Here is a 25,254-nt window from a genome sequence, read left to right on the forward strand (position 1 = left end):
TCCCTCATCGTTATGGTAACCCGATACACAGCCCGGCCCCGTACCAAAGAACAGCAAGTCCCAGGAGACCGGCGATGGAACGGAAGTTAAGGTGAGCATATAATATGTGCGTGCTTGTGTGTTTGTGTGAGTTTGTGTGAGTTTGTGTGTGTTTGTACGTGTTTGTGTGCGTTTGTGCATGTGTGGAATGATAGAATAGGGGACCAGGATGGGAATTTTAACAAGTTGTGGAACGAATCGTCTGCATTGCAATGATTTCCTATGGGAAATCTTGCTCTGCTGAATAAGTAACTTGGATAACAAGCACAGTCCCAGAACAGATTGTTCTCGTTAAGCGAGGTTCCACTGTATTTTTAATAACACACTAACAAAAAAAAACACAGAATGGCCTTTAACTCCTTAAGGACTGGGCGATTTTTCATTTTTGTACTTTCGTTTTTTCCTTCCCCTATTCCAAGAGCTATAACTTTTTTATTTTTTCATCGATATTGCCATTTGAAGGCTTGCTTTTTGCAAGATGAGTTGTACTTTTGAATGATACATTACATTTTATCATATTATATAACGGTAAGCAGAAAAAAATTCCCTGTATGGCAAAAAAGCAAAAAAAAGAGAAATGTGGTACTTGTTTTTTTTTTTATTTTATTTACAGTGTTCATTTTACTGACCTGGCAGTATGATTCTCCAGGTCAGTACGGTTATGTAGATGCTAGTGATGAGCAAGAACTAAAATGATTGAGTGCTTGGTACTCAAATCGAGCAAGTCAGATTATTGAACATCCTGAACTCGAGTAACAAGTATAATAAAAATCAGTGGGAAACTCGAACATTTTTTTTAAGTCCCTAACAGGAGGGCTGGGGAGGCAGGAATTTGCTGAACTGGAGGGAAATAGCATAGGGGAGACACCTGGATGCATCTCTGACTCCCAGTTCAATGCTGGGAATTAAATAAATAAATCATTGTAAAAATTGAATGGGGGTCCCTATTTTTGATAACCAGTCAAGGTGCAGCAGACAGCTGGGGTCGGATATTATCAGGCTGGAAAGGTCCATGGTTATTTGGACCCTACTAGCCTTAGAATTCCAGCTTGCAGATGCCCTAAAATTGGTGCATGACATTAGATATGCCAATTCTGTCACTTTGCCTGGCTCTTCTCAATTTCCCTTGTGTGGTGGCAATCAGGGAAATATTTTGAAGTTGATGTCAGCTGACATAAAGCTCAGGGGTTTGTAATGGAGACATGTCTATAAGACACCCAAATTACTAACCCCGTAGTAAAAAAAAAACCCCACACACAGGAAAAAATAGTTTATTTGAATAATGACTCCCTCACACTATCCCTTGTTCACCAATTTATTATAAAAAATGTTCCTGCGAAGTTTCGTCATACTCCATGAACCCAAAATGCAGTCTGGCATCTGTGAATAGCAGTAAAGCACAGCTATTCACAAGTGCTAGGTAGTTACAACAACCCTCATCAGAGCTGCCAGATCTTGCTCAGCACAAGCTTTGAGTTGGCGGCTCTGCTGAGAGTTGTCGCCACTTTCTCGTACCTGTAAATAGATGCACTTGACTGCTATTCACACTCACTGGAGCTGCATTTGGTAATTATTCACTACAATCGAACTTCTTTTTTGACAAATTGGTGAATGAGCGATACTATGTGAGAGTCATTCTGTAAATAAACTATGTTTTCCTGTATGTGGGTTTTTTTATCACTGGGTTAGTAATGGGGAAATCTGATAGATGTCTCTTCATTACTAACAGCTTGATAGCAGCTGACATTACACAGCTGATATCAACCCCCAAAAAGTATCAGAATTGCAGCATTTAATTCTGGTGCTGCTACGGGCTGATATTTTTAAGCTAGGAAGGGCCAAATAACTATGAGCCTTCCCAGCCTAAGTTTAGCCACCAATTGTCTGATTTACCTTGGCTAGTTATTAAAAATAGGGCGACTCCACTTAGTTTTTTAAAATGATTTATTTATTAAATTAAACAAGGCAAAAAACAGCCTTTAGTGCCACATGAAAGGCACTAAATGGTGCAAGTGTACAAACCTTGCTCTAATCTACGTTTTCCCTCCTAGATCTGCTTCCAGAGGAAAGTGTGCTGATCATCCCATCCCTGGTTCTTATATAAGACCCGATGACACGATGTGGACAGCCAATCACAGTAATGTCAGTAGACAACATAACTATGACATTACTGTGTATGGCAGATAATCCGCGATACTTAGCCAAGTAATGACTGTGCCCGAGCACCCCGATACTCGATAGAATTTAGAGCAGTGCGAAGCACGCTTGCTCCTTACTAGTAGATACCAAAAATGTATAGTTTTTGTTTTCTTTAAGTGTGAAAAATATTCAGAATTTAAAAAAAATAAATAATCTAGCTTATGTCATACATTTCCAGAACTGTAACATTTTCAATTTTTATGGTCTGTTTCTGTGCGAGGGCTTCTTTGTATTGCTTTCTATTGTGGCAGTTGAAAAACTGTATTTCTGGCATTGTGATTATTTTCTCGTTACACTATTTACTAATCGAATTAATTTAATTTATATTTTACTAGATAAGACTTTTACAAGAGCAGCAATATCAAATATGTGTATTTTTTATTATTATTTCTTACATTTTAATGTAATAAAAGGGGGTGATTTTAAATTTTTTAAATGTTTAAATCATTTTATTTTTACTTTGTACTGAATTTAAGATTCCCTTAGGGGACTTTAACCGGCAATAGTCTGATCACTCGTTCTATATACAGCAATGCCACAATATTGTTGTATATAGAAGAAATCACAGTCTACTCTTAGGGCCCGCTATGGGCTGGTATTCACAAGACTACTGTGATGATAAAAACTAGAAAACAGAAGTGCTGTTAGGGTCTTACCAGATAAACAGAAGGGCAATGTATAACAATATACACTCACCTAATGTGGTTGTGAGGGTCACAACCACCACAGATAGCATATGATAATGGCGGCTACCGCAGCCCCACGTGGACAAGTCCTCAAAGCAGGAGAGTAGAAGGGGAGAACGCTGCCCATTCGCCAAAAAACATGCAGAATTGTTGATTAATAATTATTTTATTCCGTAGGTCTACGCATTTCGAGGTATGGAACCTCTTCCTCAGGACCAAAATATCAACAATACAAACCAAACCACTCTCTCTGTTTCATGTTTTGTTGATATATTGGTTCTGAGGAAGAAGTTCCATACCTTTAAATGCGTAGACCTATGGAATAAAATAATTAATAAACAATTCTACATCTTTTCTGGTGAATGCGTGATGTTAACCCCTTCTACTCTCCTGCTTTGAGGAGTACTGTGATGACAGACACAGGGTTTATCAGCAGACCCCTAATTGTAATGATAACTCATCAACGTTCCGCTATCAGGCAAGCCAATAAGGAAGCAGTGCATCATGCCCATTGAATGCTGCTGCTAAGAATGAATCAACCTTCATCTGCAGGGAAAGATGAAGGTACTCATACAGCAAGCCCGCATCAAAGGCAGGGACAAGACTCATGACGTGCATAGGGGTTTAGTATGATTTTATTGACATTAGAATAGCAGGCAAATCCCTATGACAGCAGTCATTTGAATCCAGTTTTCAGATATACATTTTACACCAGGGCAGGACCACACAATAACAATAAAGCATTCAGTGGTAATATAATTGCTTTACAGTTGACTATTTGTTCCATCAAGTTGCTATTTTCAATACAATTTGTATAGCTAGACTGGAAACAAATCATTAAAACTTTCAGTTTACGTAACATTTAAGTTTTGAATTGAAATATTTAACCAAGGTATAAAACTGCATAAACCATTCTAAAAGAGCCACCAAAAATGAGATCTCATGATTGACAGCTTCATTCTAGTTAGGTCTTAAACCTTATAATACCTTACTTGGGTAGAACAGTGAATGACATCCTTTCATAACTCATGCAATTTTCTTGTCTGTGTCTGTGTGTCAATAGTCTTTTGTTCAGTGAGCTTCTCTTCCACACTACATACAGATGTACTTTTTTATTGCACCACATGGTATACAGACAAGTACACAGATTCACATGATGCATGATGAAACAAATGTTACATTGATTTTAACCTGTCAAATAATCTTTTGGGTGAAGATTGAAACCGTTTATTAGACATGAGAAAATAAAGCTCCTTGTGTATTAAAATTCCCAAAAAGAAAGAGGCAGTGTTTCCCAGAGCAACTAATTAGTTCACATATTCATCTTACATGTGTAGTTTATTTAAAGAGCAAGTTCAGGCTTAGCAAGTGCCAATAACTATAAAATATAAAAATATACCTGTAATAAATTTTTTTGTACCATTTAATCTGTTTACACTTCTTAAGGATTAGCTTTATTTTATTGCCATTTTTGTTTTTCCTGTACATAATTCTGTACATTATTTTTGACCAATAGGTAACCAATAGGGGATTATATAGCATTCAATGTAGTTGCATGCAAACCTTAAAAACTATAGATAGATAACTAGATATACAGTCAGGTAGATATAGATAGTATATAACCTGTCTGTAAGTATATGTGAGTGTGTGTATAGATAGATACATATAAATACAGTGTGTGAAGTTCTGACTCACTTGGTTGCAGATTTGAAGCAAACAAAAGAACAGGTTTATTCTACTCTCATAAACTGCTCCTGAAAATTAGAAACAATAACGGCTATTTTTGGCATAAAGTCATACCAAAAAGTAAAATGTCCACATATATCTCTACAGAATGCGCCTGCAATTTCCCATAAAGATCCCACAGGAGGTGAACCAACCTCCACACACAGACCATCTGAGACTACTGGTGTTCATTTTAAAATATGTACGACTCTCGACGGTGGAGTATGTGAGCAGCCAAATCCGTTCATCTCTAAGGGGCACTTTGCACACTGCGACATCGCAGCCCGATGCTGCGATGCCGAGTGTGATAGTCCCCGCCCCCGTCGCAGCAGCGATATGTGGTGATAGCTGGCGTAGCGAAAGTTATCGCTACGCCAGCTTCACACACACACTCACCTGCCGTGCGACGTCCCTGTGGCCGGCGACCCGCCTCCTTGTTAAGGGGGCGGGTCGTGCGGCGTCACTGCGACGTCACACGGCAGGCGGCCAATCAGAGCGGAGGGGCGGAGATGAGCAGGATGTCAACATCCTGCCCACCTCCTTCCTTCCGCATATCCTACGGAAGCCGCAGTGAGGCCGGTAGGAGACGTTCCTCGCTCCTGCGACTTCACACACAGCGATGTGTGCAGCCGCAGGAGCGAGGAACAACATCGGACCGTCGCGTCAGCGTAATCATGGATTACGCCGACGCTGCACCGATGATACGATTACGACGCTTTTGCGCTCGTTAATCGTATCATCCAGCCTTTACACACTGCGATGTCGCATGCGATGCCGGAAGTGCGTCATTTTCAATTTGACCCCACCGACATCGCACCTGCGATGTCGCAGTGTGCAAAGTGCCCCTAAGTCCGCACACATAACCAAGCCCTGATGTGCCCTAATAATTTATTTAGTACTGGGTGTGCTAGAGCTTGCATCCTGGCTTACATCACAGAGGATAACCCCCCTCTGTCATACATTTCATTGACTACATGACTGGCAGCCACCTTACAAGTTCCTTGCAAAATTATACACCCACCTTGGCATTTTTGCTGTTTAGCTACTTTACAACCTGGAATTTTACTGGGTTTTTTGAAGGTTTACATCAATTCATGTAAAGAAAATGCCCACAAATTTGAATTTTTTTTTTAATTTTTATTGTGAATCTAACAACAAATAGGCAAAATAACTGAAATCTTCAGTGTACATAACTATTCACTCCCCTAAAGAAAGTACTTTGTAGAGCCATCTTGACACTGGAATTTTTGCCCCTTTCTCAGGGCAAAACTGATTCAGCTCCTTCAAGTTAGATGATTTCCTCTCTTGAACACCAGTCTTCAAATCTGACCATATATTCTTAATTGGATTAAAGTCTGGGCTTTGACTAGGCCACTCCAATATGTTTACACGTTTCCCCTTAAACCACTCGAGTGTTGCTTTAGCCATATGCTTTGGGTAGTTGTTTTGTTGGAAGATGAACCTCTGTCCCAGTCACAAATCTCTAAAAGAGTGAAAAATGTTTCCTCAAGAACATCTCTGTATTTCACATCAGCATCTTCCCTTCTAAAAGAACCATTTCCCCTGGCCCTGCTGTCAAAGAAAACATTCCGAAAGCATGATGCTGCCAATGCTATGTTTCACTTTGGAGATGTTGTTCTTAAGGTGATAAGCTGTGCTGGTTTAGTGCTAGACTTTGTGTTTACCTTCTTGGCCAAAAAGCTCAATTTTGGTTTCATTTGACCACAGTACCTTCCTATTTAAATTTTGGGAGTCTCCTACATGTAATTTGGCAAACTCAAAATGAGCCTTCCAATTTTTGGCTGTAAATAAAGACTTTTTTCTCGCCACTCTTCCATAAAGGCCATCTCTATAAAGTGTACGGCTTATTGTGGTCACTTAAACAGATACTCCAGTCCCTGCTGGGGAACTCTGCAGCTCCTTCAGGGTTACCTTTGGTCTCTGTGCTTCCTCTTTGATTAAATGCCCTCGCTGCCTGGGCTGAGAGTCTTGGTGGGTGGCCCTTTCTTGGAAAGTTTCTTATGGTACAATATTTTTTTCATTTAATGATAATGGGTTTGATGGTGTTCCAAGGATCATCAGAGATTGGAATATTTTTTTAGAAAATAACCTTGACTTGTACTACTCAACAACTTTGTCACTGACATGTTTGGAGATCTCCTTCATCTTCATGGTGTTGTTTGGTTAGTTGTACCTCTTGCTTAATGGTGTTGCAGCCTCTGTGGCCTTTCAGATAATGTGTGTATAAACTGACAGAAGATGTGACACTTTGATTGCGCACAAGTGGACTTGCTTTCACTAAGCATGTGACTTATGAAGGCAATTGCTTTCAATAGAAATTTTTAGGGGCTTCATAGCAATAGGGTTGAATACATAACCACTCTAAGGCTATGTGCGCACTAGACATTTTTTTACCACGTTTTTGCGCATTTTTCGGGTGCGTTTTTGTTCAGAAAACTGCATGACTTTGCTTCACCAGCAAAGTCTTTGAGTTTTCATTTTTGCTGTCTGCACACAGTGTTTTTTTAGATGGTGCCCACAAAAAGGCAGCATGTCAATTATTCTTGCATTTTCACTGCGTTTTTCACCCATTGAGTTCAATGAGATGTTCAAAAACGCAATGAAAAATGCAAATTGCAAATATAGCTGCGTTTCTATGACTAAAAATGCAGCTATAAACGCAAGGGGTGGGTAGTACAGTCACGTGTACAGGAAGAGGATTCCTTGTGTTGTTAAACACAGAAGAGTGAATCCTCCCAGTACCACCACCCTTGCTTCCACCTCCCATCTGGCGCCATGTCCGGACGGGAGGTGCAAGCAGCTGCAAAATCACAAGTGAGAAAAAAGTAATGAGACTTCAGCTTACCATAGCCAACTGCGCTCCAGGACTTGCAGGTGCTCATGGTCCTCCAGACCGGCCAGGCTGGTATATAGCTGAAAAGAAGTGAAGGGTGGACCCAGCACCACAATCCAGTATATTAAAATATAAAAAATTTATTAGGTATTAAAAATCTAATGGATCCAAAACTTGAGAGAAGACGCATAGGCGCCCCTTACGCATTTCGAACAATAAATAAAGTCCTTAATCATAGGAGACTATGTATCTCGTACATACATCAGACACATTTTAAATAATCAAAAGGCAGACACCCAAACAAGCACCAGAGGACAAGGAACGCCCATGCTCTTCGTTGGGGGCAGGGTGAAACAGATCAGCTGAAAATGTTGTTAATCAAATACTGCTAGCTAGCAAAAAAAACATGCATTTTTATATGCGCGCATACATACATATGTGTACCAACACTTATAAATATCAAAATTTGATCTATTGAATTTAGTATATGAAAAAAAAAAAAAATATATATATATATATATAATAAAAAAATATTTATGTTTTTTTGCTAGCTAGCGAAATGTATGTATAGTCACCTACGATTAAGGACTTCATCATAGTATCATAGTATCATAGTTTTTAAGGTTGAAGGGAGACTCTAAGTCCATCTAGTTCAACCCGTAGCCTAACATGTTGATCCAGAGGAAGGCAAAAAAAAACCCAATGTGGCAAACAAGTTCCAATGGGGAAAAAATTTCCTTCCTGACTCCACATCCGGCAATCAGACTAGTTCCCTGGATCAATACCCTGTCATAAAATCTAATATACATAACTGGTAATATTAAATTTTTCAAGAAAGGCATCCAGGCTCTGCTTAAATGTTAGTAGTGAATCACTCATTACAACATCATGCGGCAGAGAGTTCCATAGTCTCACTGCTCGTACAGTAAAGAATCCTCGTCTGTGATTATGATTAAACCTTCTTTCCTCAAGACGTAGCGGATGCCCCCGTGTTCCAGTCGCAGGCCTAGGTGTAAAAAGATCTTTGGAAAGGTCTCTGTACTGTCCCCTCATATATTTATACATTGTGATTAGATCCCCCCTATGCCTTCGTTTTTCCAAACTAAATAACCCCAAGTTTAATAACCTAGTTACATAGTTACTTAGGTTGAAAAAAGACCTAGGTCCATCTAGTTCAACCTTCCTCCACCAGTTCTACATTTAGTCACTGAGTCATTTATAACCAACAATGTTTTGTGTACTGAGGAAATCATCCAGCCCTTTTTTAAAAGCTGTTATAGTATCTGCCATTACAACCTCTTGTGGTAGTGTATTCCACAGTCTGACCGCTCTAACTGTAAAGAACCCTTTCCTATTTAGGTGTCGGAATCGCTTTTCTTCCACTCGCAGTGAGTGCCCCCTGGTCCTTAGTATTGTTTTTGGAAGAAATAAGTCATGTGCCAGTCCTTTATATTGACCACACATGTATTTATACATATAAATGAGATCTCCTCTGAGACGTCTTTTTTCTAAGCTAAACATATCTAACTTTTTCAACCTGCCATCATATGGGAGGCCTTCCATTCCTTGTAATAGTCTAGTTGCCCGCCTTTGAACTGACTCTAACTTCTGAATGTCCTTTTTAAAATGTGGAGCCCAAAACTGGATCCCGTATTCCAGATGTGGTCTTACAAGTGATTTATAGAGGGGTAACAATACGTTGGGATCACGGGATCAAATCTCTCTTTTTATACACCCTAAAATCTTGTTTGCTTTAGCAGCTGCTGCTTGACATTGAGTGCTGCTGCTCAGCTTATTTGTAATGAGAATACCCAAGTCCTTCTCCTGTTCTGTAGTCCCGAGTTTACTTCCATTTAATGTATACGCAGCTATAGGATTACTCCGTCCTAGGTGCATTACTTTACATTTATCAACATTAAATCTCATTTGCCAAGTATCTGCCCATTCTGACATCTTATCCAGATCTTTTTGTAATATTGTACTATCCAGGTCAGTTTTTAATATCCTACATAGTTTGGTGTCATCAGCAAAGACTGACACTGTACTATCAATCCCATCCCCAAGGTCATTAATAAAGAGAGTAAAAAGAATCGGTCCAAGCACAGATCCCTGCGGCACCCCACTGCTGACTATAGCCCATTTAGAGAATGTACCATTTATGACTACTCTTTGTTTCCTATCTCTTAGCCAATTCCTTACCCAGTTGCATATTGTGTCCCCTAGTCCTTGCTTCTGGAGCTTTAGTATAAGGCTATTATGTGGTACAGTATCAAATGCCTTTGCAAAGTCCAAATAAATCACATCAGCTGCATTACCAATATCCAGGTTTGAACTTACCCCCTCATAGAACCCCAACAGGTTGGTTAGACACGACTTATCTTTCATGAATCCATGCTGTTTGTCAGTTATCATATTATTTTCTGCAATATATTTTTGCATGTCATCCCTAAAATGCCCTCAAAAACTTTGCATACTACTGATGTCAGGCTTACTGGACGGTAGTTGCCTGGATCTACCCTCTTACCTTTCTTAAATATCGGTACCACATCAGCAATCCTCCAATCCTGAGGCACCAACCCCGTTACAAGTGAGTCTAAAAAGATGAGATACAGTGGTCTGTCGATTACGGAGCTCAATTCCCTCAATATTCGTGGATGAATGCCATCTGGCCCTGGGGATTTGTCAATGTTTAATTTACTCAGACGTAGGCGTACTTCATCTTGTGTTAAATTAATTACCGTATTTTTCGCTTTATAAGACGCACTTTTCCTCCCCAAATTTTGGGAGGAAAATGGGGGGTGCGTCTTATAAAGCGGTAGCGGGGGGGGGGGTCCTGTCTGAGGCGATCGGGCAGCCGGGTGCCTGTGGCTGCATGCAAGCGGCCGGGTACCTGTACTTGCGTGCAGCGGCAGCCGGGTACCCGTGGCTGTGTGCGGGCGGCAGCGGGTGCTGTGTGGGGTCGGCAGCCGGGTACCTGTGCTTGCATGCGGTGGCAGACGGGTACCCATGGCTGTGTGCGGGCGGCAGCCGGGTGCTGTGTGCGAGCGGCAGTCGGGTGCCCGTGCGGGCGGCAGCCGGCTGCCGCCCTCACACAGTTACCCCGCTGCCGCCCGCACACAGCCATGGGTACCCGGCTGCCACCGCACGCAAGCACAGGTACCCGGCGGCTTGTACGCAGGGTGGGCGGGCAGCCTGCTGGCATGGGGGCGGGCGGCTGTGCAGCTTACCAGTTGTCCGCGGTCCCACTTTCAAATGATGGCGCCGGTGGAGCTCTTGGATGAGAGCTCCATCTGCGCACGCGCTGCTCCGGGAGTCAGCGCGTGTGCAGATGGAGCCCTTGGATGAGAGCTCCATCTGCGCATGCGTCGCTCCGGGCGCCATTACTTGAATCGGGACCGCGGACACACTCCACCACTGAGCCGTCGCCGCCGCTCCCACCACTGAGCCATCGCCGCCGCTCCCACCACTGAGCCGTCGCCGCCGCTGCCACCACTGAACCGGGACCGCGGACACACTCCACCACTGAGCAGTCCCTGCCGCTGCCACCACTGAGCAGTTGCCGCCGCTCCCACCACTGAGCCGTCGCCGCCACTCCCACCACTGAGCCGTCGCCGCCGCTGCCACCACTGAACCGGGACCGCGGACACACTCCACCACTGAGCAGTCCCTGCCGCTGCCACCACTGAGCAGTTGCCGCCGCTCCCACCACTGAGCCGTCGCCGCCACTCCCACCACTGAGCCGTCGCCGCCGCTGCCACCACTGAACCGGGACCGCAGACACACTCCACCACTGAGCAGTCCCTGCCACCACTGAGCAGTCGCCACCGCCGCTGCCACCACTGAACCGGGACCGCGGACACACTCCACCACTGAGCAGTCCCTGCCACCACTGAGCAGTCGCCGCCGCCACTGCCACCACTGAACCGGGACCGCGGACACTCACTGCACCGGCCTGCTGCACGGCTCACCCGCCACGGCTGCTGCCGCCACCACGGACCCCACGGATCCTGCCACCGCGGACGCCACCGCGCCTGCAACCACGGACGCCACGGCACCTGCAACCAAAGACCCCGCTGCCACTGACCTGCCGCGCCTGCCAGCACAACCTGTGCCTCCTGTGACCCCGCTTCACCACCACTGCTGCCCCCCTCCGGTAAGAGAACACCGGAGTATAAGACAGACCCCATTTTTCTTTTTTTTACCTTTTTCTATGTCTAAGTTTGGGGTGCGTCTTATATTCCGGTGCGTCTTATAAAGCAAAAAATACGGTATATCGGGTGGTGGACTTTGATTTTTCACTTGTTGAATGATCCCTGGTACAGTCAGTTCCTTGGTGAAGGTGAATACAGATGAGAAATGCCTATTTAATATCTCAGTCTTTTGTTTGTCCTCTATAACTAACTTGTTATTATATTTTAAGGGTCCGATACTATCCTTTGTTTTCCTTTTGGCATTAATGTATTTATAAAAGATTTTGGGATTTATTTTAATGTCATTGGCGATTTTTGTTTCAGTAGCTAGTTTTGCTTGTTTGATTTCTTTTTTGCATTGCCTATTGATATCTTTATACTCCTGCAATGCTATTTCTGTATTCTCAGCCTTTAAGATTTTAAACGCCCTTTGTTTTTGTTTTATTATACTTTGTACAGTCTTATTTATCCATAGTGGTTTCTTTTTATTCCTGGACATTTTATTACCAGAGGGTATACGTTTTTTACAGGACTCTAGTAGTATATCCTTAAACTTACCCCATTTATGTTCGGTATCCCCAGTTACCATGACTCTGTCCCAATCTACACATTTAAGCTCTTCCCTTAATTTGTTGAAATCAGCTTTCCTAAAATTCCAGGTTTTAGCATTCCCCCTTTGAAATGTTCTATTGAATATTACGTCGAAGCTTACCATATTATGATCGCTATTGCCCAAGTGCTCCCGGACCTGTAGATCTGAAATTGTATCCGGTCTATTTGACAACCTGTCTTGGTATTGCAGCCCACCCATTCCTCTAATAATCTTGGTCGCTCTTCTCTGCACCCTCTCCAGTTCAGCTATGTCCTTCTTATATATCGGTGACCAGAATTGTACACAGTATTCTAAGTGCGGTCGCACTAGTGACTTGTACAGAGGTAGAACTATATTTTTTTCATGAACACTTATACCTCTTTTAATACATCCCATTATTTTATTAGCCCTGGCAGCAGTTGCCTGACACTGGCCACTAAAGTGAAGTTTACCATCCACCCATACACCCAAGTCTTTTTCTGTGTCTGTTTTACCCAGTGTTCTACAATTAAGTACATAATCATAAATGTTATTTCCTCTACCCAAGTGCATGACCTTACATTTATCTACATTAAACTTCAATTGCCACTTCTCAACCCAATCCTCCAATTTACATAAATCTCCCTGTAATATAAAATTATCCTCCTCTGTATTGATTACCCTGCAGAGTTTAGTATCATCTGCAAATATTGAAATTCTACTCCGCATGCCCCCAACAAGGTCATTTATAAATATGTTGAAAAGAAGCGGGCCCAATACTGACCCCTGTGGTACCCCACTATGAACTGAGACCCAGTCCGAGTACGTACCATTAATAACCACCCTTTGTTTCCTATCACTGAGCCAGTTTTTAACCCAGTTACACATATTTTCCCCTATCCCCATTATTCTCATTTTATGTACCAACCTTTTGTGTGGCACCGTATCAAAAGCTTTTGAAAAGTCCATATACACAACATCCACTGCATTTCCCTGGTCCAGACTTGAACTTACCTCTTCATAGAAGCTGATCAAATTAGTTTGACAGGATCGATCCCTCATAAACCCATGTTGATACTCTGTCATAAGGTTATTTTTCTTGAGATACTCCAGTATAGCATCTCTCAAGAAACCCTCAAGGATTTTACCAACCGTAGAGGTTAAACTTACTGGCCTATAATTTCCCGGCTCAGTTTTTGTCCCCTTTTTGAATATTGGCACCACATTTGCTATGCGCCAGTCCTGCGGTACCGACCCTGTTATTAAGGAATCTGAGAAGATTAAAAATAATGGTCTATCTATCACAGAACTCAATTCCTGTAGTACTCTGGGGTGTATGCCATCCGGGCCTGGAGATTTGTCAACCTTAGTGATTTCGAGGCGGCGGCGTACTTCCTGCTGGGTTAAGCAGGTAATATTCAAGGGTGAATTTATGGTACCACTGGTCATGTCATCTGCCATGGCATTTTCTTGTATAAAAACCGTAGAAAAAAAGTCATTCAGCAGGTTGGCTTTACCCTCATCCCCTTCCACCATTTCACCAAGACTATTTTTAAGGGGGCCAACACTATCGCTTTTCAGTTTTTTACTGTTTATGTAGTTAAAGAATATTTTAGGATTATTTTTACTTTCTCTCGCAATGAGTCTCTCTGTCTCAAACTTAGCTAACTTAATTTGCTTTTTACATATTTTATTTAATTTTCTATAATTATATAATGCCTCATCACTACCTACCCTCTTTAATTCTTTTAAGGCTTTCTGTTTTTCTTTTATTGCTTCCCTTACAGCTCTATTTAGCCATAGGGGTTTCCTCCTATTTCTAGCATGTTTGTTCCCATAGGGTATATTTTCTGCACAAGCCCTATTCAGGATGCTCATAAAAGTCTCCCATTTGCTTTGTGTACTTTTATTACTTAGTACATCATCCCAGTTTATTGCACTAAGATCATCTCTCAACCGTTTAAAATTTGCTTTCCTGAAGTTTAGTGTCCTTGTAGCCCCTCTACTAGACATCTTACTAAAGAATACATGAAAACTTATTATTTTGTGATCACTATTCCCCAAGTAACCCCCAACTTGTATATTTGATATGCGGTCTGGCCTATTGGTTAGTACAAGGTCTAGTAGTGCTCCCCCTCTTGTGGGGTCCTGTACCATTTGTGAAAGGTAATTATCTTTCATTGTTATCAAAAATCTATTTCCTTTGCTGGAACTGCAAGTTTCTGTTCCCCAATTTATATCAGGATAGTTAAAGTCCCCCATAATAATTACCTCTCCGAGACTCGCTGCTTTATCAATTTGCTTTATGAGGAGATTCTCTACCTCTTCCATAATATTCGGCGTCTTATAACACACCCCTATCAGTATTTTATTATTCATTCTCCCCCCCTTATCTCCACCCATAGGGACTCTACATTCTCAGTACCCTCACATATGTTGTCACGCAGGATGGGTTTTAAGGATGATTTTACATATAGACACACACCTCCCCCTCGCTTATTTGTACGGTCATTCCTGAATAGGCTATAACCCTGTAAATTAACAGCCCAGTCATAGCTCTCATCCAGCCATGTCTCTGATATCCCCACTATATCATAATTTTCTTCCAACAATATTAATTCTAATTCCTCCACCTTATTTGTGAGGCTTCGGGCATTAGTGTACATGCACGTTACATATGACTCTGTACCTGTATTCCTGCTTACTGTATTAACTGTCCTAACCCTTCCCCCCGTACCACCCCCAATTTCATTACTTGTGCCCTGGTCACTATCTGCACTACATTCCCCTTCTATAAAGTGAATACCCTCGCCCCCCATTCCTAGTTTAAACACTCCTCCAACCTTCTAGCCATTTTCTGCCCCAGCAGAGCTGCACCTTCCCCATTAAGATGCAGCCCATCCCTAGCATAGAATCTGTAGCCAACTGAAAAGTCGGCCCAATTCTCCAGGAACCCAAAACCCTCTTTCCTACACCAATTCCTGAGCCACCTGTTAACCTCCCTGATCTCTCTTTGCCTCTCTGGTGTGGCTCGTGGCACAGGTAGTATTTCCGAAAATACCACCTTTGAGGTCCATGCTTTAAGCTTACAACCTAATTCCCTGAAATCATCTTTAAGGACCTTCCACCTACCTCTAACTTTGTCATTTGTGCCAATGTGTACAATGACCGCTGGGTCCTCCCCAGCCCCTCACAGTAATCTGTCAACCCGATCAGCGACGTGCCGAACTCGAGCGCCAGCGATGTGCCGAACTCGAGCGACTTGTTTTTATTTATTGCCCGAAACACGTAAGGTGCGCCTATGCGTCTTCTCTCAAGTTTTGGATCTGTTGGATTTTTAATGTCTAACACATTTTTTATATTTTAACATATTGGATTGTAGTGCTGGGTTCACCCCTCACTTCTTTTCAGCAAAATCAAAAGTGAACAGTAGAAAAAAGAAATATCATACTCACCTGTCTGCAGACTCACGGGGCACGTCCGATTGTTGCAGGACCTGCCAGTGATCATATAAATCCAGCGGTGAGGCTGGCTTTTTACCGCCCGTCCGGCTTAAACTATCAGCTGATGCTGTGAGGTGACCGCATCAGCTGATTACCGCCAGGTCCTGGAGCGATCGGACGGGGGCTTGCACAGAAGTGTGTAGTTTTTTTTTCTACTGATGCCTCAGCTGATTGTGTACACGCCGTTTATACAATTAGCTGATGTGTCATGTGATTCACGTCCTTGAACCTGACACATCATCTGATCGCTTTGCTTTTTTTCTGGCAAACTGATCAAATGATATTGGATCCGGATTGGACATCGCGGGACCCTTGACCCAGGACTACGGCAGAGGGGGGGTTTCTTTATTTCAAGTCACTTGTGACTAATTGTGTTGTGTTTTATTTCTAATAAAAATATTTTTCTCTGTGTTTTGTTTTTTTTATCTTTACTAGAAATTCATGGTGGTCATGTCTAATATTGGCATGACACCATGAATTTCGGGCATAGGGCCAATTGATAATACACAGCTATCCCTAACCCCATTATTACCCAGTGAGCCACCCGGCACCAGGGCAGCTAAAAGAGTTGGACACAGCACCAGAAGATGGCGCTTCTATGAAAGCACCATTTTCTGGGGCGGGTGCAGACTGCAATTCGCAGCGGGGGTGCCCAGAAAGCTTCGGCACTCTGCGCTGCGGAATCCAATCCCCAGCTGCCTAGTTGTACCTGGCTGGACACAAAAATTGGGTGAAGCACGTCATTTTTTTGTAATTATTTCATGAAATTCATTAAATAGTTAAAAAAAAAACGCTTCCCTATATTTTTGGTTCCCAGCCAAGTACAATTAGGCATCTGTGGTTTGGGGGCAGCCGTACATGCCTGCTGTACCTGGCTAGCATACAAAAATATGGCAAAGCCCACGTCATTTTTTTTTTACGTTTTACGTTTGTGGGCAAAAAGCTCCTGTATACAGTCCTGGATGGAGGATGCTGAGCCTTGTAGTTCTGCAGTTACTGTCTGCTCTCCTGCATACACTAGTGGAGAATGAAGGAAAACAGATTGAAGCAGGAAATTACATCAGATCTTTTTTTTTCTTCACCAATTTTTAATGGCATTGTTTATTGATAAAAAAAACGCATAAAAATGCAGTGAACAAAAACGCAGCAAAACGCAGCCAAAAACATACCAAATTGCGGTAAAAACGCATGCTTTTTTATGCGTTTTGCCTTTTTGTGCATTTTTAGCGGCCTGAAATGCAGCGTTTTTGATGCCACAAAAAAACGTTAGGTGCGCACATACCCTAAAACTACCAGTTCATGGTTATTGCTCAGTAATAGAATTGCAGAGAGATGACATTTGCAATGGGGCGCACATCACACACATGAGAAGCACAGTGCCTAGCACACAGTCTATTACACACCCCTAATATTCAATTAGGCGGGCTGCATGGCACTCAGTGCACCACAGAGGTAAAGGTCCCTAGTTTACAAGGTCACCATTGAAGCATGTAGCTGCACACTGTAAAAAATATATACACTGATGAGTAAAAGTATAAAAATGTTTTGAACCTTTGAGTTTTAGGTTACATATGTCCCCACTCACTACAGCTTTAGACAATCATCTTGGCTATCTCATACATAATTTTGACTTGCAACTATTTAGCATATTATTGGTTATACAGAGACTTGTAATGTCACTGCATTGTTATTGTTTTGAACCTAAAAATCAAAATTTAAATTTTTATTATTTTGTTAATCTTTTGTAAATCCACCTTTTGGCTGTCAATACTGCCTGAATCCTTCTAGGCATGCTCTTGATCAGATTCAAGCATGTATCAACCAAAATATGACCCCAGGTCTTTCTATACATTCCCAATGTTCATGCATACTGGTCATCTCACTTGGGTATGTATACAGCTTTTTCTTCAACTCTACCCACAAGTGTTTGACTGGTTTGAGGTCTGGGAACTGTGAGGGCAAAAACTGCACCTCTACTTAATTGTCAATGAATCATTTCTTTGCCAATCTCAACATATGTTTTAGGTTTTTGTCTTGCTGGAACACTATGTTGTCCATTTCATACCCATGATACGCAAGTATACACTTGTACTCTATCTTGTAGGATTCTCACATATAGCTCAGCATTGTGACCACCAATGATCTTGGTCAAGTATCCAATGCCTTTGGCTTTGAAACAACCCAATCAAGCTTTCTCCACCGAACTTGACAGTTCTTTCAATTTCCCGATCTGCTAGCCCCTTTTCCCCCTTATTTCTTCCAGACCCCTTTGCACCTATCAGAGTCTATTCTATTGACTTTCACCCCATCACTCCAAATCACCTATTTGTATTCTTCTACTGTTCACTTTTTCTTCTTTTTTGCAAACTCGAGCTGACACTTTTTGTGATGATATCGAAGTCAAGTCTTCTTCACCTTTTTTTGGGCCACCATTCAAGATTTGCGTAACCTGCATTGCATGATGCTTGCATGTACAGCTATGATCTCATATTATGAAGCATATGAGCCACCTCTACTGCCATGTTTGTCTCGCCTCAACTGATAGATCTTGTGATGAGCTGACTTGTTGACCCTGATATTTTGTCTGGACATTCACCACTTGGATTTTGAATGGATGGACTTCCTTTTGTATTCTTCCAACTGTCATGGCACTCACATGATTCAGTTTAGCAATTTTCTTAGCCAAGACACTGCTATCAATGAGTTGGATGATGCTGTTTCTTGAGAAATCTTCTAAATAGCTTCTCCTCAATTCAAACCAGAGACATTTCACTTGGGAATCGACCTAATAACACACTGAGCTACTATGGAATGTGAGAACAGGTTGTAAGTTGTAGTATAAAGGATGAAAAAGATTTTTCCACCACCAGAAGCAAAACAGTAACAATTTAGTGACATGACAAAAATGTGCATAATTAATCATATGCTAAATAGTTGCAAGTAAAATTTATTTATGAGATAGCCAAGATGATTATCTATATAATGAAGGTAGTCTCACATTCAAAGCTGTAGTGGACAGTGAGATATGAAAATCAAAAGTTAAAAACTGTTACTTTTTCGCTCATCAGTGTAAAATGTGCAGAAAAATAAATACGAAGTATTGGAGTATATTTTGGCCAAAATACCCAAGCTTCACATGTGTGACTTGCGTCATATTGCTATCTTCATCTATGTACACATTCTTTTACGGGGCAATCAGCCCCTGCATGAACTGGTAGGTTGAGTGCGGTTGTTTTGTCAGACTTTTGCACGTGTTACCTCCATTTATTAAGGGGGTCTTCTGCATCCTGTATGTGCATTTGTTTCTATGACCTTGGTTGATAAATACCATTGCCTTTTTGCTATGTTTATAATTAAATTATCTGGGAATAAAAAATCCTTATTTCTTTGGCTATGCTTTTTATTTTACTGCACAATTCATAATAGCTGCAGAATGTTAATTGCAATGAGAACTCATCTGACTGTTTAGATCTGTGACATTTATCTCTCCACTCCTGAAGAGTATTCTAGAAATAATTAACTTTTCTCTTTTTAATTGTAAATTAGAAATTTATGTGACTATTATTCCCCTTTCTTCATCACTTAATTAGGTTATTGTCTCTCTATTTCTAACAGCTCTATTTTAGACTATAGAGACGGACATCACATGTTCTTCCCGTTCTCCAGCTGAGAAAAAAGCTGAAGGGCCCTTTGTTTTCAGATATTGTGAGGTCTCAGAGGTCATATCCCACACACTTTATTTTTGCAACGTTTTTGATTGACAAGTTTTTAAAATGATTGCTATAGTGCAACCAGAATAAATAATTGGTAGGGATAATAGATGGTGTATTGTCTTTAAAAGGGTGATGTATCTTCAGGAGTACATCCTGATTGTCAGCGTTCAGCTTTGCAAGGGTGGTGCTGTCCTTAAGATTGTCATTTCTCCTATGATTAAACCCCTAGCTGACCTAACTGCCTAGCAGCAACAGTGGCAGCAGGTTCACTAATCCTTAAAATTCACAAATTGGTGCAAACGTCGCATGTCCTTATTTTATAAAGAAATTATATTTTGTGTCAGGAGTCTGACAGATGTGGGCATAGAGTTGTCAAACATCTGTTTCAAAGTGGAAGGGTATATCAACTATGAGTGGTAAATCATGATGAGGTTGTGGTGGAAGGGGGAATAGGCAGGGTGTTTGACATTCTAATGCTAGTTAAAGCTCTACTGAGCAAACACCAGGTCATCCTATCCCAAGAGAAATGAGAACAACTTCCATTACTGCACAGCTTACTCCACTAGATTTCTTTGGCAACCACACATCGCTTCAACTTTGAAATGAAAGGGATAAACAGCATGTGTTAGAGTGGCTGGCAAGCACTGCATCAAGTGGCCTCTCCTACTCTTCCTGAACTTCAACATCACACACAGCCCATTCCTCAACTATTCCAATTCATTCCTTTTGAGTTTACTCCAATGATTCCCAGACTCAGAAGGAGGAAACAGTTTGCACCAATGCACAAAATCTTTGTGAGTTGGATTCTGGCCCGGACAAAGTAGGGTGCGAGCAGGATCCTGATCCTCGTCAACTGACGTTAAGCCTCGGGGTGGAGGTGATGATGATGAGTAGAGATGAGTAGAGATGAGCCACCCCCTAGCGTTCGAGTTCGGTTCGGTTCATCGAACGGAGGCTCCGTTCAACAAACATTTGATGAACTGTTCGACGAACCACTCGAACCCCATTGAAAATAATGGGAGGCAAACACAAACACATAAAAACACATTATACATGTACACATACAGTTAATAAACATTGCCATAACACTTACAGGTCCCCGCAACGCGTCCTGCACTCTGTCTCCCGCCGCTTTACGTTCCGATAATGACTGCATCCTCCTGGTAACCAGCACTAATAATAGCACCTATCATGACGTCAAAATAGCATGTGACCAGTCACGTGTCTATTATCTCATTGGCTACAGACTGGTTGGTTAATTGGCTAGACGTCATGCTAGGTCCTGTCAGTGCATCTCTCCGGTACACGGAGATCATTCCAGCATCTCCGTGTACCGGCGATGCTGGCACATGGTCGGCTTCCCTGTCCATGCATGTGGGTGCTCTTTACAGAGTCAGCCCACATGCAAGGACTGGATGCCACAGCCAGTGAATAACAGAGATCACCGTTGCTATAGACACCTGCCTGTCAGCGGTGACATCACTGCTAACAGCACACAGCTTCTGCTCACTCACTGAGTGAATAGACAGCACAGGAGCAGCAGCGTTCTTCCTCCCATGCTGTGCTGTCTGATGTTGCAGAGCTGTATGGGTTGAAGGAGAAAGAAGACAGAAGACCATGGATCGTAAAGGGATGAGAGGGAGTAAGAAACATGGTGTCTCTAAGTGTGTCTGTGTATTTATTTCTATTAAGGTATTTTTTCTCTGTGTGGTGTCTTTTTTAACCCTTTATTGGAGATTCTTAATGGCCGGATCAAACTTGCCTGGCATTAAGAATCTCTGGCTTAATACTAGCTAGTAAAACAAAGCTAGTATTAACTCATTATTACCCAGCAAGCCACTCGGCTTCAGGGCTGCTGGAAGAGTTGGATACAGCACCAGATGATGGCGCTTCTATGAAAGCGCCATTTTCTGGAGCCTGCGCACTGCAATTCGCAGCAGAGGGGCCCAGAAACCTCGAGCTAACCTGTGCTGTGGATTCCAATCCCCAGCTGCCTAGTTGTATCTGGCTGGACACAAAAATGGGGCGAAGCTCATGTCGATTTTTTTTTTTTTTTTAATTATTTCATAAAATTCATTAAATAATTAAAAAAAGGGCTTCCCTATATTTTTAGTTCCCAGCCGGGTACAAATAGGCAGCTTGGGGTTGGGGGCAGCCGTAACTGCCTGCTGTACCTGGCTAGCATACAAAAATATGGCGAAGCCCACGTCATTTTTTTGGTGGGCAAAAAACTCCTGCATACAGTTCTGGATGGAGTATGCTGAGCCTTGTAGTTCTGCAGCTGCTGTTTGCTCTCCTCCATACAGACAGGCAGCAGACAGCAGCTGCAGAACTACAAGGCTCAGCATACTCCATCCAAAACTGTATGCAGGAGTTTTTTGCCCCCCCCAAAAAAATTACGTGGGCTTCGCCATGTTTTTGTATGCTATCCAGGTACAGCAGGCAGCTACGAGCTGCTCCCAACCCTCAGCTGCCTATTTGTACCCGGCTGGGAACGAAAAATATAGGGAAGCCCTTTGTATTAATTATTTCATGAATTTCATGAAAGAATTAAAAACAAATGACGTGGGCTTCGCCAATTTTTTTGTGTCCAGCCAGGTACAACTAGACAGCTGGTGAATGGAATCCGCAGCTCAGGGTACCCAAACTTTCTGGGCACCCCTGCTGTGAATTGCAGTCTGCAACCGCCCCAGAAAATGGCGCTTTCATAGAAGCGCCATCTTCTGGCGTGGTATCCAACTCTTCCAGCTGCCCTGGTGACGGGTGGCTCGCTGGGTAATAATGGGGTTAGGGCTAGCTTTATATTATCAACTGGCTCTAAGCCTGAAATTCATGGTGTCATGCCAATATTAGACATGGCCACCATGAAATTCTAGTAAAGATAAAAAAAACACAGCACACAGAAAAATATTTTTATTAAAAATAAAACACAACACAATTAGTGACTCCATCTTTATTGAAATATGAACCCCCCCTCCGCAGAATCCTGGGTCAAGGGTCCCGCACCATCCAATCCAGATCCAATATCATCTGATCGGTTTGCTGGAAGGCAAAGTGATCAGAATATGTGTCAGGTTCAAGGGCCTGAATCACATGACACAGCAGCTGATTGTATAAATGGCTTTTACACAATCAGCTGATGCATCAGTGCAAAAAACAAATAAACTATACACTTCAGTGCAGACTCCTGTCTGACAGCATTAGCTGATAGTTTAGCCGGCCAGGCGGTAAAAAGCCGGCCTCGCCTCTCGACTTAAAGTGTCAGCTGATTCTGTCAGGTGACCGCATTAGCTGATCATCGCCAGGTCTGAGATAGAGAGAGAGAAAGAAGAGAGAGAAGATAGAGAAAAGAGAGAAAAAAGAGAGAGAGAAAAGAGAGAAAAGAGATGAAAAGAGAGAAAATAGAGAAAAAAGAGAGAAAAGAGAAGAGAGAAGAGAGAGAGGAGGGAGAGAAGAGAGAGAGGAGAGAGAAGAGGAGAGAAGAGAGAGAAGAGACAGAGGAGAGAGAGAAGAACAAGAAGAGAGAGAGAGGAGACAGAAGAAAGAGGAGAGAGAGAAAAGAGAGGGAGAGAGAGAGAGAAGACAGAGAGAAGAGAGAGGAGAGGGAAGAAGAGGAGAGAAGAGAGAGAGAAGAGAGAGAAGAGAGAGAGGAGAGAGGACAGATGAGAGAGGAGAGAGAGAAAGAGAGAGAGGGAAAAAGAGAGAAAGAGACTGAGAAAAAGAGAGAGAAAAAGAGAGGAAAAGAGAGAGAGAGAAAAAGAGAAAAAGAGAGAGAGTAGAGAGAGAAACAGGGAGAGAGAGAGAAAAAGAGAGAAAAAGAGAGAGAAAGAGAGGGAGAGAGAAAAAGATAGAGAGAGAGAAGGAGAGAGAGAGAGAGAGAGAGAGAGAGAGAGAGAGAGAGGAGAGAGGAAAGAGCAATGCAGCCTCATTCCGTGAACTGCTCCGATTTTAGAGGTGTGTCCCGCGGCTCACTGCTGATGTCCGGCTCCTCCCCTCAGTGCATAATTAAATTAAATTATAATTATAAATAAATACTAATTATAATTTAAAAATAAATTAAATTCTTTACCGGGGCGACCGTCACTTGAACTCGTGAACTAATGCTTCTTAGGTGAGAGCTCTAACCATTGAGCCTCTGGCTCTAATAAGAAACATAGGCAGATTTGGTAATCTTTAGCTCTATACTGCAGTAGAGAATCTAGAAGCAAATTGTTTAGCTGCAAGGATGGATGGATGGATGGATGGGCGGGCGGGCGGATGGGCGGATGGGCGAGCAAACACCGGCAGTACCGCACTCATCAACGCACACATGCAGGCACTACAATGACCATCATCACCGCAGGCACTACAACCCCCATCATCCTCCCCTCAGTGCATAATTAAATTAAATCATAATAATAAATAAATAATAATTATAATTAAAAATAAATTAAATTCTTTCCCGGGATGGCTGGGACTTGAACTCGTGAACTAATGCTGCTTAGGCGAGAGCTCTAAACATTCAGCCACTGGCTCTAATGAGAAACATAGGCAGATTTGGTAATCTTGACGTCTGCAGGTGCTACGTGGAGAGGACACAGCGATCATGTTCTACGGTGCTCCCTGTCATCTTCATGTAGCAGAGCTGACAGTGTCGTATGGATTATTTCGGACCTGGATTGTTGTTTGGGGATTAGTAAAGAGGTAAATGAGGTGGTTTTTGTCCATTATTCCAAATAAAGGATTTTTTGTTGTGTGTGTTTATTTACTTTCACTTACAGTTTAATCATGGAAGGTGTCTCGGAGAGACGCCTGCCATGATTAACTCCTTATTACCCTGATTGTCACCGCACCAGGGCAATTCAGGATGAGCTAGGTAGCAATTCTGGGCAGCTACTGGGTGATATTGTTAGGGAGGTGGGCTCCCCATGATGTGGGGCTCTCCATCCTGACAATACCAGCCTCCAGCCATGTGACTTTATCCTGGCTGGTATCAAATATGGGGGGAACCGCATTTTTTTTTATTTATTAATTTTGCTGCACGATATAGACCCGCCCGCCGGCGGCTGTAATTGGTTGCAGTGAGACAGCTGTCACGCATCGTGAGGGCGTGTCTGACTGCAACCAATCATGGGTGCCGGTGGGCGGGGAAAGCACGAAATAACTAATTGAATAATGAAGTGGCAGCCATTTTCAAAAGAGGAAATGCCGCTGGAGATTTGTGACAGCCGTGCAGCGAGACGCTCGTGATCGGTGAGTAGGAAAGAGAGAGGGATTGTGCTGGGGACGCAAGACGCATGCAGATATGCAAGGTGCGCACATACTTACTGTGAAAAGCCACGCTTTTGGTGATCAAACCGTTCTTGAACGTAAGTCAAACTGACGAACTTTTAGCAAATCGTTCGAGTTCGTCGAACGACTCGAACACCCCCCAAAATAACTTGAACATGAAATTGGCGAACCTCAAACATTGCTCATCTCTAATGATGAGACTCAGAAACCTGAGGTGCACGCGTGGTGTTCTGTGATGTCAGGTCAGGAAAAGGAGGAATGGGACAACATAGAGCGTGACGATTAAGTTGTAGATCCCACTTGGTGTGAACCCAAAGGCACGCAACTGAGTAATTCAGCAACTGAAGCGGAGGAAGATGAGGATGTTTTGCTGGAGATTACCACATATATGTCACGCTCCCCGGGTCCCCTGCCCTGCTCCCCGGCTCACCTGCCACGCTCCCCGCTCTCCTGCCTCCATTGCCTGCACCCCTCAGGCGTCCTGGTCCCCGCTCCCGGCGCCC

The sequence above is a fragment of the Anomaloglossus baeobatrachus genome, chromosome 1, assembly GCF_048569485.1.
Source record: "Anomaloglossus baeobatrachus isolate aAnoBae1 chromosome 1, aAnoBae1.hap1, whole genome shotgun sequence".
NCBI classification, from domain to species: domain Eukaryota; kingdom Metazoa; phylum Chordata; class Amphibia; order Anura; family Aromobatidae; genus Anomaloglossus; species Anomaloglossus baeobatrachus.